This window comes from Puma concolor, chromosome D1 (assembly GCF_028749965.1).
Source record: "Puma concolor isolate L17-30 chromosome D1, mPumCon1.1.hap2, whole genome shotgun sequence".
In the NCBI taxonomy this organism is placed as follows: Eukaryota; Metazoa; Chordata; class Mammalia; order Carnivora; family Felidae; genus Puma; species Puma concolor.
In genome coordinates, this window is record NC_141676.1 from 11,470,075 (window position 1) to 11,484,226 (window position 14,152).

The 14,152-nt window shown below is 48.9% G+C and overlaps 1 long non-coding RNA gene and 6 other non-coding genes across 7 annotated transcripts; 3 read left to right on the plus strand and 4 right to left on the minus strand.

Annotated features, from left to right (window-relative positions):
* Window positions 1–2,894: 2,894 nt before the first annotated feature.
* TRNAK-UUU (transfer RNA lysine (anticodon UUU)) lies at window positions 2,895–2,967 on the plus strand. Its single transcript has one exon. It is a non-coding gene; the product is annotated as a tRNA-Lys (tRNA).
* Window positions 2,968–5,134: 2,167 nt separating this feature from the next.
* Window positions 5,135–5,207, plus strand: TRNAF-GAA (transfer RNA phenylalanine (anticodon GAA)). Its single transcript has one exon. It is a non-coding gene; the product is annotated as a tRNA-Phe (tRNA).
* Window positions 5,208–6,159: 952 nt separating this feature from the next.
* TRNAK-UUU (transfer RNA lysine (anticodon UUU)) lies at window positions 6,160–6,232 on the minus strand. Its single transcript has one exon. It is a non-coding gene; the product is annotated as a tRNA-Lys (tRNA).
* Window positions 6,233–7,407: 1,175 nt separating this feature from the next.
* On the minus strand, window positions 7,408–10,322 carry LOC147576446 (uncharacterized). Its single transcript, XR_015240808.1, has 2 exons — window positions 9,555–10,322; window positions 7,408–8,580 (listed from the first exon to the last, which is right to left on the minus strand). It is a non-coding gene; the product is annotated as an uncharacterized LOC147576446 (long non-coding RNA).
* On the minus strand, window positions 9,342–9,424 carry TRNAL-UAA (transfer RNA leucine (anticodon UAA)). The gene has a single exon. It is a non-coding gene; the product is annotated as a tRNA-Leu (tRNA).
* TRNAR-UCU (transfer RNA arginine (anticodon UCU)) lies at window positions 9,771–9,856 on the minus strand. The gene is given in 2 exon segments: window positions 9,771–9,806; window positions 9,820–9,856. It is a non-coding gene; the product is annotated as a tRNA-Arg (tRNA).
* Window positions 10,139–10,211, plus strand: TRNAV-UAC (transfer RNA valine (anticodon UAC)). The gene has a single exon. It is a non-coding gene; the product is annotated as a tRNA-Val (tRNA).
* Window positions 10,323–14,152: the final 3,830 nt, after the last annotated feature.

Sequence of the window (14,152 nt, forward strand, 5' to 3'; positions counted from 1 at the left end):
GCGCGGGGCTCGATGGGGATGCCGACATCCCGGGCTCTCTCTCCGCCAAGGAAACCTTCGATTTCGGTTTGGTCCACCTGGTTTAACAGAAACAAGCACCTAGGTCAGCTTTGGGTGGTGGTGGTGGTGGTGGTGGTGACGGTGCGGTGGTATGGGCAGCCCTCTCTGGTTCACGTCTACAGCAGGGTTACCAAATCAAATTCCAGGACACGCAATTGAATTTGAAATTCAAAGGAAGGACAAATGTTTTTTAGTATAAGCATGTTCCAAATACTGCGTGGATCATACGAAGTACACACTCTTTTCCCAGAAACTTAAATGTAACTAAATTTTTATTTGGTAAATCACAAACCGCTGTTGGACATCACATACACATACATATGCTCTGAACTCTATGCGCCCCCTGCCCCACCCCCCCGCGCCCCCGCAATTATACTGAGAAATTACTCAGGATGATCCGGATTTGCACAACAGACTGGTAGTTCCTTATTCTCAAAATCTCGAAATGCACAAAATGGGTTTGCGACCATCACCAACAGAGGAGGCCACAGCAGGGATTCCCAGGAAACACAGGGAATCAAACCGTCCAACCTGACCCAGGCTTCCAGAGTTGTTCACACTAGCCTGGGGGGGGGGGGGAATTTGGAGGCTCTGGGCTGGATGATGATGATGATGATGATAGTCATTATTATTATTAATATAACTTGTTAAGATGATGAGTCACTCAACTCAAGGCAGTGCAATGGAACCAAATACACTTAGGCATGCCTTCTTTTGGGCTGGGTGCCAGGCTGGGACATGGGGAGAGAGAATGGTGATTCAGTTCTCATATTCTAAAAACCCTAGATGTGATGAAAGGCAACATGGAGAAATACTGCTTTGGAACCTATTTATATGCCCTCCCCTTTCTGTTCATCTGTGTCAATATGCTAGCTGATGAGGGGCTTTGTCCCCCACATCTTTGGGTTCTTGGGTGGAAGGATGCATTTTGATAAGGGACTCTTGAAATCTAATGATGGTCAAAAAGAAGGAAAAGAAAATGATGTATTAAAAAATTGGGTAGTTCAGAGTTTGCATGGTGTACATTGGCATGTGTGACAGGGAATTTTATAGGTCACCTTGGCTAGGCTACGGTTGTTTAGCCAAACACCAGTCCTGATGTTGCTTGCTGTGAAGGTGTTTAGGGGTGATTAACATGTAAATCAGTAGACTTCGAGTAAAGCAGATGATGCTCTGGAACGTGGCTGGGCCTCTGTTCAGTCATCTGAAGGTTTTAAGAATGGGGTCTCCTGATGAAGAAGGCACTGTCTGCAAGCTGGTAAATAGAAAACCTGCCTGGGCTTCCAGCTTGCTGCCTTCCTGAAGTTAAACTCAAGACTACAACATCAACTCTTACTGGAATTTCCAGTCTTTTGGGCTACCCACCTTGCACTTGCCAGCCCCCACAATTGTGGGCCAATTTCTTAAAATCTCTCTTTTTCACTGTGGACCTCCCCCAGTTTCCAGCCTGAGGAGAGAAGGAGGATCTCTGCGGGAAGTACTTGGGATCCAAGCAAGACGCTCAGAGAATACAGGGTGTCTGCCTGAATCACCATTCTTGCCCTGGTGGCATCCACCTACCCAGTTAATGTCTTTTTTTCCCTACCACGTTCTACTCTGCCCGCGTTCTAATTGTCCATCTGTGTTGCCAAAGCACTTGAATATTCCTCTATTAAAGCACTGGTTATGAGGCTCCCAAAGGTTTGGGGTGTAGCAGATCTATTACGGAACCAGGCTGGATCGCTGACGGAAGAACCAAGCGGCACTCGGAGAGCTTGGAGGATCGGAGGTTGATTTACATCGATGGGCTCAGGTGAGACGGTCTCTCCAAAGTTCCGAGCCACCAAAGTCTGCTACTTCCGCATTAGTGGCAATATGGTGCGAGGCAAGCGGGGCAGGAAGAAGACCCCAGGAGAGTCTTCAGGAGGGGCCTGGAATTGCCTATCAGTTCTGTGGGCCATCTTATGATTTTTTCCCTCTCAAGGGCAGGGTTTGTTTTTTTTCCCCATCAGATCCACAAGGGCAGGGAAGGAGAAGACTAGGGATGGTGCTGGTCACCAGAAGGTGCTACCCAGGGAGGACGGCAGTTAAACTGACGGGCGAGGGGGAAGGAGTGAAAAGAAGGTAGCATGCCAGTTGGAGGGAACGTGTGTAAAGACCCAGAGGACCGAAAGGTAGCAGGGGATCTGTAATGTGCAAATAGTAGCGTGTCCTGGTGAAGGGAGACGGGTTTGCCCCCGCAGGGCGGAGCGCGCGTGCGCAGAGGCCGAGCCTGAGGGGGCGGGGCGGGGGCGCGCTCTCTGGGCCCAGGCCCAGGGTGGCTGCTAGCTCTTTCTCCCGAGCCCTGGTCGCCTCTTTCAGCTCCTCCGCTTCGCGCTTCTTTTGAGGTGGGCACCTGAGGACAAGGGACTGCAAAGTGGTGCTTCTCGGAAGAAGGGACACCTGCCACCTTTAACACGGAACCGTGGTCTCCGAGCCTGTGCTCTTTGCTTTTAGGGCAAAGACATGCGTGGGCCGGGGTGGAGGGACGGGTGTGTGCAGTGAAGCAATGGCTTCCCCTCTCTTCAGGCTTTTGCAGAACTGAAGATTCATGTTTGCCAACGAGTCTCTAAATAAAAGGGGGCGCGTTTTATTTTGTTATATTTAAGAAATCTGCATTCAGCTGCCAAAGAACGACCTGACACCGTCCCCGCATGCTCTCCTCTTTACCTCCCGTCCCCGCGGGGTCCGTGGGCCGGAATTGGATTAGTCACACGCAAAGGACGAATCCGGGAGCTCGTTCTGGGCGGTGCTGTCAGCTCGCAGCGCAAACGACAACAGGGTCTTCATGCACCAAAGGGAGGCACTTCCCGTGAGCCCGGATAGCTCAGTCGGTAGAGCATCAGACTTTTAATCTGAGGGTCCAGGGTTCAAGTCCCTGTTCGGGCGCGACAACAAAACTTTTTCCTAATAATTTAAAAAACAAGTACAAGCCTTCAGGATCAGCTTTCGTTATCCGGGTGCTTTCCGAGAAGGGAGTAAAATCCTGGAGCTTGTAGACTGCGAGGAAAAGCCGCGTCCCAGCGAGGACACACATTGCAAACCCTTGTGCAAAGGCCCCTGGGAGGCTCGCAGTGCATTGTTCGAGGGAATTAAATATACTGCTTTATTCTGCAACCACCGGCGGGGCCGCAGAGGTCCCAATTACCGCGGTATTCACAGGAAGGGGGAACGAATGCTTCTGGACGTCCCTTGGACTCCCCCGGTCACCGTCCTGCTTCGCCGTCCTGCGGGAGGTCCCCGCTGACCCTCTCTCTGGGGTTCCCTCCCGCTAGGTGTCTGGGATTACTGCACGGTTCCTGCACCTACACGCCACTTTACTACCCTTCTAGAGAATATTTCTGCACGCTGAAAAGGAAGAGAAGGCCATTTAGAAACCGAAACACCAAATAGAGCGGTCTTCTCTCTAAATAAAGTCTTCTCTCTCCTCCCCAACCCCAAGTGTGATCCTGAACACAGGGGAGAAAGGCGGAGATGGCAGCATTGCCGTGGGAGGAAGAACGTGCGTGTTGGAAAGAGTGCCTTCAAGGGGCTGGGGTGGGACAAGTCCTGGTGTCACAAAGAGAAAAAGAGCTCGCACTGACTACAGTCTAACAAGGGAAGCCTTCGGCTCCTGATAAGTATTGAGGAAGTTGGGTTGTGGACAAAAGAGAAAGACTAAAACTAATTTCCCTGGTAGGTGGAGGGGAAGGTACGTCCTTGCTTCACTAGAGAGTGAGCCTTTCTTGTCTCTGCCAGGCAACGGAAGAAAGTCCATCTTGATCTCAGCAGGATGGGAGTGTAGGTTGATTGAGTCAGTTGCCCCCCCCCCCCCCCCCGCCCCAGCTGATGGACTGTGCTCCCCAGGGAGTCCTGATTAGTGGAGCAGGACCCGGATGGAGGTAGCACTCAAGAGGGAGGGAGGGCCTTCACCCTTCACCCTGGAGCGCCTTATGCTGTGCCTACACACACCCACAATTAGCTCCGTCTCCAAAGCGCAGCTTCATCAGAAGAAAGGGAATCAGAGCAATAGCATCTAACTTATGAACGTGTGATTAAATGAGTAACAAGGCATGCACAGTGCTTGGTAGAGTTTTGCCCCAAGGTAAGCATTCAATATTGTAGCTGTTACCATCATTATTTTTCTTTCCAAGAGTTTTCAATCTAGGGAGGAAAAACGGATACATATGGAAACACGTTAAGGAACCATTTCAAGGAAACATACTCCCAATATGCCCAAGATCATAAGCACATGTTCATGTGATTTGTGTTGGTTGATAGGTGCTGAAGGGACAGCAAGAGCGGAGTGGTTTGGTTGGGCCAGTCAGGCTATTTTCTTGAAGAAATTGAATCATGGGGCCAACCTGGCATCCCAGGGAGAGAAAGAAGGCGAGGAGCTGTGGCAGACACTCGAATTTATCCTCTTCTCTCTGAGGGAGTCCCTTGGAAAGTGATCAAGTGCACTTTTGGCAACCTTGAAAAGTGAAGCGTCTTTGCTCCAATTATTTCCTGACTGAACAAGAATAGAGCAGGCTGAGGCAAGGCGAGGACAGAGGTGGAGAGCATTGAGGACTCCTAGTTCTTACCTCCCTCCTCAATTCAAGTTCACTCCCTCTGCCTTTCCCCATAGGGGGGAAAGTGAGAAAAAAGGAAAAAAAAAAAAAAACCAAAAAAACCAAAACCAACCAAACAAAAAACCCCCAAACCCTAACATCTGTTTTGACCAAGACCTTTTGGGCTTTGGAGCTGGACAGCTCTGGTTCAATTCTGGATGATTTGAGGCGAATCAGTTATTTCATTTAGAAATCAACCTTACGGCAGGGGTGAGGCATGGGCTGGGAACACGGTAGGCACTTGTTAGTAAGTGGCCGTTTACTCCTTTTAGGGCTCTGGGGAGAGGTAGAGAAAGCATTAGGAAGAACGCGAAATGCTCCTCATATGACAGGGATGAATTTTCACTGTTCTCCAAACCTCAGAACGTAATTAGGAACTGGAAAGGCGGAGGAAATAAGAGAAAGTTCTTTTTTCTTTCTTTCTGTTAAATTTCCTTAACAGGGTAGCGAGGGTTCCTACCTACGCCGAAATAGCTCAGTTGGGAGAGCGTTAGACTGAAGATCTAAAGGTCCCTGGTTCGATCCCGGGTTTCGGCAGGGTTTTTGCCGACTCCCAATGGGACTCGGGTGCTTTCCTTTCCGTAGAGCCCCGCCCAGGGCCCCCGCGCGCGCCTGCGCAGCACCGGTGCTGGTCTCAGAGCTCGAGCCAACCCTTGCGCGTGCGCAGCGGTAGTGTGTCTGTTGCGGGGAAGCGGGTCTCTTACGCGCGTGCTCACCCTCGCGCTTGCGCAGCGGCCGTGCGGGTCTCAGCGCGCGCGCTTGGCGGAGGCTACGGTGGTACAGGGAAGGTTCGGAGGCTTAGTCCTCGTCGGGAAGCTCGGAGCCGTGGAATGCCCCGCACCTAGCCGCACTACCGCACACTAGGCTCAGTAGTGTTTGTTCGCAGTTCCCAGTGTGGTCAGCGCGCCAGGCTCGCAAGTTTTTCTCCTGGGCGACAGACGTGCCTTCAAAAACCTTTGCAAAGCCAGACCCAAAAGCCAGGGACCCTCGTGGGCGCGTCAGAAATCTGGTAAAGGATGGTTCCCAGCCGGAAATGTGACTCAGAAGCACGTGTCTCTATCTGAAAGAATCTTTGGAACCTCAGCTTTCTCACCGCGCCTTTAAGAAACGGGGCGCCAACAAGTGCTCCTGGCCAAACGCTGCGCAATTACTGTCAGGAGCATTGCTGTCGGGAATGACGGGGGTGCAGTTTATTGGTTGTGGGTCTATAGACTTTTGTATGTAAAAGTAATACACAGAAGTTTCAAGGAAAAAAGCAGCCGAAGGCACCGTAACACTCCAAAGTTGGAAGAGAAAAAAGCCTGAGCGTGGAAGGCTCGTAATCAGGAACTGTGCGCATGCGCGAAGTCCGAGGCCAGTCTGGCCCTCAGGGGGTGCCCCTCCCCCCCAGCACGGAAGGGAGCCCAGTGGGTTTTGCATGATCCCTCACCTGTTCGCTAAGTGTCGTGTTAACAATCTCAAATTTGTTTCTGGAATTTAAAATAACCTCCGCCCGAACAGGGACTTGAACCCTGGACCCTCAGATTAAAAGTCTGATGCTCTACCGACTGAGCTATCCGGGCTCGCAAGGGAGGCCCTCTCCTAACCCTATCCGCAGTGAAATAGGCCATGTGGCTGCACTCTTTTCTCACTGAATTAATATCCTGAGTCCTTTTACTGATTTCCTGAAGGTGAAACTACAAAATCAAGATCCAGTGGGTGTTGGGCTGAATGGAATCGTTTTCTCTCCCATCAGAGATAGACTATAAAGAAAAAACCTGCCTGCCTCACCTGCCCCGCCCCCGGGCAGCTCCCCTTCCCCCCCCCCCCCCCCCCCTTCCGCCAACTAAGTACTAGCATCCTAAAGGGAACATCCCCTAAAGAAGTCTCCAGATTTAGGAACTCTGGGCGTGCTTCTGGTTGAGCAGCGGGATTTTAATTCCAGTGTTGGTCTTTGGAGAGCCCCAGAGCGTCATGTGGGTGGCGCATTATGAATAATTGATTAGGTGTCTGATAATCTACTCGACAGACGTTCATCGAGTGCATGCTGCTCTCCAGCACTAAGCAAATTTAGGCTGCCAAGACCCAGTCCTGGTCCTCAGTGCAGCAGAAAGATACACTAACAGACGCAGTCAAGCGCTTTGATGGTGGGAAACTGGCTTTCTTAGGCGCCCGGCCGACACCAGAAGGGCAGCCAAGTCTTCCAGGGGGATAGAGAAGCCTGAACTGAGCTGTGAAAGGTAACTCGGCCCCTGTAGTCTTGGAAAGAGAATTCTGAGCAGAGGGAACAGCAAACAGGAAGTCGCCCAGGGAATCTGAACATTTTCCCAGAGCTTTTGCTGAAAGGTTTTGGCCAGGTGGGATTTTATATGTTGAGGAAGTCCTATGATCCTGGCAGCTGTGTCTCGCACTCAACTAATTTTTTCATTCATCCTGCTCCCTTGTTGCCATATGATTTCTTGGGGTGCTGGACAAGATCCCTTGAAAGGAAGGGAATCCTATGATGGAGAACCTCACAACCATTTTAGCCCTGCTTGGGCTTCAGAGACACTCCCTTACGTTTGGGAACGTTGAGGCTTGCATTCTTTTAGGAAATGCGTATGATCAGGAACGTATCAGGAATGAAATGTATCAGGAAGTAGGAGCAATGTTTAAGGTAACCTGTTATGGAAAGATATCCATGTTATGTTAAACAAAAACACAAGGTGCTATACAATATGTATGGGATAATATTTGTGGGGAAAAAAAATAAAGGATCTGTATATGAATATACATTCTTTAATCACACATTTTGTATATTTGGGGTTTACCTATACATGAGATGTTTAAGGATAGAAGACAGTTCAATAAAAATGGCTACATTTTGTAAGAGGATGCTCTCACCATTTCCTTTGGGTACATCTGTGTTATTGGAGTAAAAAAATGCATTCTTTTCATAATAAAATAAATGAAAAAAATGTAATCTGCTAAATTATTCCATCCTTCTGGGATCACACAGGGAGCCCTTCAAATCCAGGCATCCTTGATCCTGTGTTTTCTACAGATCCCAGCAGAGAAAGGGTAAAAGCACAAATTTTCTTCCCAGAATGGGGGGGGGGGGAGGAGAGGATGAGAGGGAGTCCCTCCACGTCTCATGGTTTGGGAGGGGAATCGCTCTATTGAAAAACCACAAATGGATAAGGTAGTGTTCACAAATGAGGATGTGGATCCCTAAGAATCAGATGACAAGTCTAGATTCTACCAAGAAAACCAAAACCAGCTTCGGCCCCCCCCCCATACCCCCCAGGAGAGGAGCTGCCTGTGCTAGGAAGTCAGTCCTGGGGGGCTTAGCCTTTGGCCTAACCTCAGCTTCTTACAACAGGGCTCTGTTCACAGGGCCCACTCAGTACAGTGCTGAGTGTGAGAGAGCGGGAAAATCTGCTTCCTGCTCTCCTGAGACAAGACTAGATCGACAGGTACCAAACACTGAGAACCCAAGTCTCAAACTGTATGTCCTCAAGAGTTAACAGTGTGAAACCGGACTACTCAGCATAGAGAGGGTTCACTGAAGCCGGAGCTGTTTACATGTCATTTAACAGCTGCAATGCTTTTTTCCACTCCCTTCCGTCCTCCCCAACCCCCCAGTCTTGAAATGCCATCCTCTCCCCACTTTCCAAGTTCCGTTGGTTTGGGAAGTTCCCTCTGAACTTTAAAGACAGGGATGAGGACTTGTCCAGAGATCCCCCGCTTGATCCTCTCCAGATCGGGTTACGGGTTACACGTGCTGGGGGCCTCTGAGGCTGTCACTCCTGCTGCACTCACCACAACCTACCTTCAACACCTGTCTAATTGGGTCAGTCTTCCCTCCTCCAATGTTTCTGCTGGGAGGCAGAGAGTTCCCATGTGTCCCCGGTGCCTGGTCAGTGGCTGGCATAGATCAAGCTCTCAAAACCTGTTGTGGAATGAATGAGAGTCATGGGTCACGGGAAGGTTTTAGTGAAGATTTGGAGAGCAGATTTTGGGAGTTCTTGGGAGTTTTTGATTGGTAGAGAGAGGGGGAGAACCTTCCTGTCAAGGTGAATGATTTCCACAAGTGGAGTAACTCTGCCCTGAGAAAGTTCTATGCCACTCTATTGGGCCTCCCTGTTTTATTTACTTGACAGCGCTTATTTCCATCTGAAATTCTGTTTATTTGCTTGTTTATAAACCATCTCTTTCCTCTGTCACTCTGTGATGCAAGTGCCGCTGGACAGGGATCTTGTTGGTGAGGACCTTGTCTTTTTTGTTACCTTTCTTTTTTACTTTTCCTTTTCCAAAATTTTTTGCATTCCCTTAACCCCGGCGTTTAGAACAGCACTTGGCATACAGAAGGATCTTAAGAAATAACTGTCGACTAATTTCACAGGGTGAACGTTTTTACTCCCCCATCCCAACGTAGTACAGTTTTACACAGACCCTTTCTTTCAGTTTTCCAAACCATCAATTCTGAATTTGCTGCTACACTTTCCGTGTCTGGCAAAAATACCAACCCTCAGAATAAGAGGTCATTGTCATGTAACCATTCCGGCCGTCTTGGTTACTCTGATTCCATCATAGTCTCTCAGCCTAATAAGATTGAAAACACACAGAGGGTCCTTACTGTTTGTTTACCATCTTGAAAGCCCTGGGGAAACTCGAAGAATGAGTTCGTGTTTGGAAAAGCAGAAGAGCTGTTACCAGAAGTGGGGTTCGAACCCACGAGGATATAAATCCATTGGATCTTAAGTCCAACGCCTTAACCACTCGGCCATTCTGGTACGCTACAAGCTCGCGCTTACTTTTAGTCAACTTGAACAATATAGAGTTATGGAGGTATCCAAACAATTAAAAATTTGGATTGAGATGTAAAAGGACAATGTGAGGGCGAAAAAAATCTCCGAAACTTACCAGGTCGTGCCAATTTCTCCGCCTCCAGTCACCGGAAACCCTGGGGTCCCCTGAAGGCGACTGGGAAGACTCGGGTGACAGGTCTCCCAACAACTTCACACGAGAAGACACCACAGGGAGTTGGAATGAGTTTCCTTCCTTTTCATAGTACGCGAGTGAGATGGGGAATTTTAAAGGTGTTAAGGTGGGTTTTTTCTTCACTTCCCAAAACAAAAGCGACTCTGGTGGGACTCGAACCCACAACCTTTGAATGCCTCCATCTGTCTAGAAGTCCAATGCGCTATCCATTGCGCCACAGAGCCAGGCAGCTGGGCCCTTCCGCGCTGCTTACATCAAGGCAGGCGCAACGTCTGCCCCGGGACACCCGCCGCGGGTCCGGCCGCGCCTTCCTTCTCGGAGAAGTGGCGGAGCCCGTGCAGCCGAGGAGAAGCGTGGGTGGGAGCTGCGCTTGGCAGCCCGACATCCTTCTGATAGTTCCTCTCCGTAAGCGGTCGCTGGGCATCAAGTCTCAGTCTCCTCCCACACTGGAAAGAGAAAGGTCTTTATGTGCACTTATTTCACCCTGGAGAGCCATTGCAGCGCGCGGTTCCATAGTGTAGCGGTTAGCACATCTGCTTTACGCGCAGAAGGTCCTGGGTTCGAGCCCCAGTGGAACCATGAAGCTGTCATCTTCCCTTTTAGCGATGTTTTCAGGTTTTGCTTTGTCAGCCAGATCTTGAGTTTTACTCCGGGAAGCGAGAGACGCCGCGGTTCCGCCGGGACTTGGCGTTGAGCCAGGCCGCGCGGGCTCCGGTCCGGTGGGCGCCTGCGCAGATCGGCCGCCGCGGCTGCCCCCGGGTGGCGCCTCTGGAGAGGTGCAGGCCGCCGGGCGAGGCTCCGGGCGCAGCGCGCCTCGGCGCCTGCGCCTTCCCGACCGCAGTCCTGCCTCCCGGTGGCTGGGCAGGAGTCCTGGGCCCACCTGCTCCTCCGCCACCTTTAAAGGTGGCGGTCACCGCTCCGTGGGGGGATACCCGGAGGGCCACCTCCTTCTTTTGTTGATCAACACCAACTCCACTGACCTCATTGTTTATTGAAATTAAAAATCTTTTTGAAAAATTACATGCACATGTTAAAGATTTCAAAGAGCTCCACGTGTCTTACAGTGATGTGCCCCTCTCACAAAGCTTGTCTCCTTCACCAAACTCTAGCCCAGCTCCCCTGAGCCCTCCTGTCAGTGAGGCCTGTCAACCCCGGCCTAGGAAGACTTGAACAAACAACAACGCTGAGTTTCTAGCAGCATCCTAAGGTGACCCTAGGTCCACTTACAGTGCTGAGAAGACTGGCCAAACAATTTACTGTTGGTTCCAGCCAACGCCTGACACAGGGCCCCTGTGTTTCAGCCTCTGTGGGAAGGTAGGAGCCTGACTTCCTTAGAGTTAAGAACCAGTTTAGCAAACCCACATGAGGTTTTCAGGGACCAACTCCACCTGCTTCCAGATTTTTGTAATTTTCGCTCCCTGGGTCTACTGAGCTGCCATCACTCGCCTCCCGGTCCCCTCATGTACAAATCGAAGGTGAGTGCAGTTGACGCTGGACACTTTTCCCTCTTGCCATAGTATATTACTGATTAGAGTCTGTGCTGTTCCCTTTAACTCGTGTCCAGCTTTCTCTTGGATACCTCCTGCCTTTCAACTGCTGGGGGTTTCTTTTGTGACCCTTCCGAGCTATTCTTTGCACTCTCCAGTGTAGACGTGTATTTCCTTTATTAGCCACTTCGGATTTTTGTCCAAAAGATAGCATACGATTGGTACTGCTCCCCTCAACCCAACACTATTCTGGAAATCTTACTATGTCGTTCTTAAGTCTGCTCGATCTTTGACTTCCAGCGTTTGGATGTACCATAATTGTTTAGTCTGTGGTATTTGATGAACAATTAACCTGTGGTCCATCTTACAATGCTGTGGTGGATTTCCTTGTTGATTGGTTTTGGGGGTAGATCAACATAAAGAGTAATAATAGCAAAATCTTGACTAGGCGTTTCCTACGTGGTTAGGCAGGAGACTCAGTTGACTCAGGGGATACTCAGGATGATTGTGTTATGATCTAACCCATTTGGGAGACGAAGAAGAAGCATAGAGAGGGTGATTGCCCAGGGTCACACTGGCCAGGGACAGAACAGGGTACCAACCGAGGCAGGCAGAGTAGTGCCTTTTTGTTTTAGAAAAGGAATTGCCAGGCATATGTATGTTATATTTCTATGAATGCTTTCACCTCCAAAGAGCTTGGACAATATTATATTCCCACCAACGTTAGCGTGCTTTGCTTCATCTCAGTCTCTCTTAAATAAAAAGTATTAACGGGCTTTTGGGTCTCTCTGCCTTTTGAAAGGGGAAAATGTCTCAATTTACGTGTCTTTTATCAGAGTAAGGTTGAATATTTTTTCATATGCTTAAAAACCCATTCTCTTTCCTCCCTATCTTCCTTTTTCCCTTCCTCCCTTCCTTCCATCCTGCAATCTGTTCAATCCTTTTGTACAGTTTTCTATTGTATTGTTAAGGTTTTCTTACTGATCTTTTGGTGCTTTTTATAACTATAGATTTAGATATGTTTGCAAATGTATTTCCCAGACTTGCTGTTTGCCTCTTAATTTTATTTTTGCTACTTTGTGCTATGCAGCCATTTAAAACGGTTAATGTAGTCAAATTCATTATCCTCTTTTTTATTTATTTTTGAGGGGCGGGGCTTTAAAATTTCTTGCCTGGAAAGTGCTTCCCCATTCTGAGAGTATATTCCAAAAGTGATGCTATATTTTCTCCAGATTATTATTTCCTTAAAATTTATCTGTTACATCGTTGGTCCTTTTGAAATCTCTATAACTAGTGCTGTGGTCTGAATGTTTGTGATGCCCCAAAGCTCATATGTTGAAAGCTAATCCTGAGGGTGAAGGCTGGGGGGGGGGGGGGGGGGCTTTGGAAGGTCCTGAGTATAAAACCTTATGTGGGATTAGTGCCCTTTTAAGAGAGATGCCAGAAAGTTCCCTCACCCCCTCTGCCATGTAGGACAGCAAGAAGGCAGTGATCTATCAACAAGGGTGTGGCATTCTCACCAGACACCAAATCTGCTAGTTCTTTGACCTTGGTCTTCCCAGCCTCCAGAACTGTGAGATGGGTTTCTGCTGCTTCTAAGCCACCCAGTCTGTGATATTTTTGTTACAGTAGCCTGAACAGACTAAGACACTGGATAAACCATGAGACAGGGACATTAGACCCCTATAGAGGGATTTTATAAATCACTCTGGAGGATTGGGGTGTGTAAATCAGTCAACTTGGTAAAAATCACATAGTTTTCAAAAATCAGACTGGTTCTGCCTGTTTCTAGCTTCAAGTTCCTTAACATCCTGTCCTTAGAACTTTCCAGGAGTTCTGCTGATGTCGGCTTCCCTTCTGGTACTCATTGGGCTCATCAAGCCACCTTCCTTCCGCTTTTCTGTGTTGCATCGGCTGGGCTCCTTCCCTTCTCACAAAGGGCATAGCTTTGGGTGGCGTAGTGCAGACTATAGAAGCTCAGCCTGTGGACTCCAGAGCCAAACTGTGGCTTCAGTTCCCGGTTCTGTCGCTCTTGGTTGTGTGACTGTGGCACAGTACATAACCTGTCTGTGCTGTGTGACACTGGCTTGGTTGCTTAACTGCTCTGTCATAGTTTCCTCCTCTGTAAAATGCAGATAAAGCTCAGGTGAGATTCTCAAGAAGATTGAGTAAATTACTGTATGTGAAACATTTTATGTATTTATTTATTTATTTATTTATTTATTTATTTATTTATTATTTTTAGAGACAGAGAGAGAGGCAAAGGGAGACAGAGAGAGAGAGAGAGAGAGAGAATCCCAAGCAGGCTCCACACTCAGTGCAGAGCCCAGCTCAGGGTTAGTGGGATCATGACCTGAGCTGAAATCAAGAGTCAGTGGCTCAACTGACTGAGCCCCCCAGATGCCCCTGTACATAAGTATTTCAAATGACATGCATGGGGTAAACACTTAGCAAATGTCATCTACCATCATCATCATCATCATTATGATTTGGCAGGTAAGTCTGGTAAGTTTAGGTAGAACAGTATGGTTTTCCCATAGGGACGTTTTAATTTTTTATTAAATGTTTATTTATTTTTGAGAGAGTCAGAGAGCAAGCAGGGAAGGGGCAGAGAGAGGGGAGACAGAATCCGAAGCAGGCTCCAGGCTCTGAGCTGACAGTAGAGAGCCCGATGTGGGGCTCAAACTCACGAACTGCGAGATCATGTCCTGAGCTGAAGTCCCCAACTGGGCCACCCAGGTGCCCCCCCCACCCCCCCCCACCAGGGTATTTTCAGAAAATGCTAAGTGCTCAGAGCATGAGCTCTGCATTTACTGACCTCTCTTCTTGCCTTTTAGGGGCTCAGTCTTCTTCCTTTGTCTTTTCATATGGTCTGTCCTCTGCTTCCCCTTTTCATAAGAGCATCAGTAATACGGGACTAGGGCCCATCCTAATGGCCTCGCCGTAGTGCAATTACCTCTATAAAACCGTCTCCAAATAAGGTCACGTTCTAACTTTCAGTGCCATGAGATTGTTCAGCAGGTGGTGCTGAAG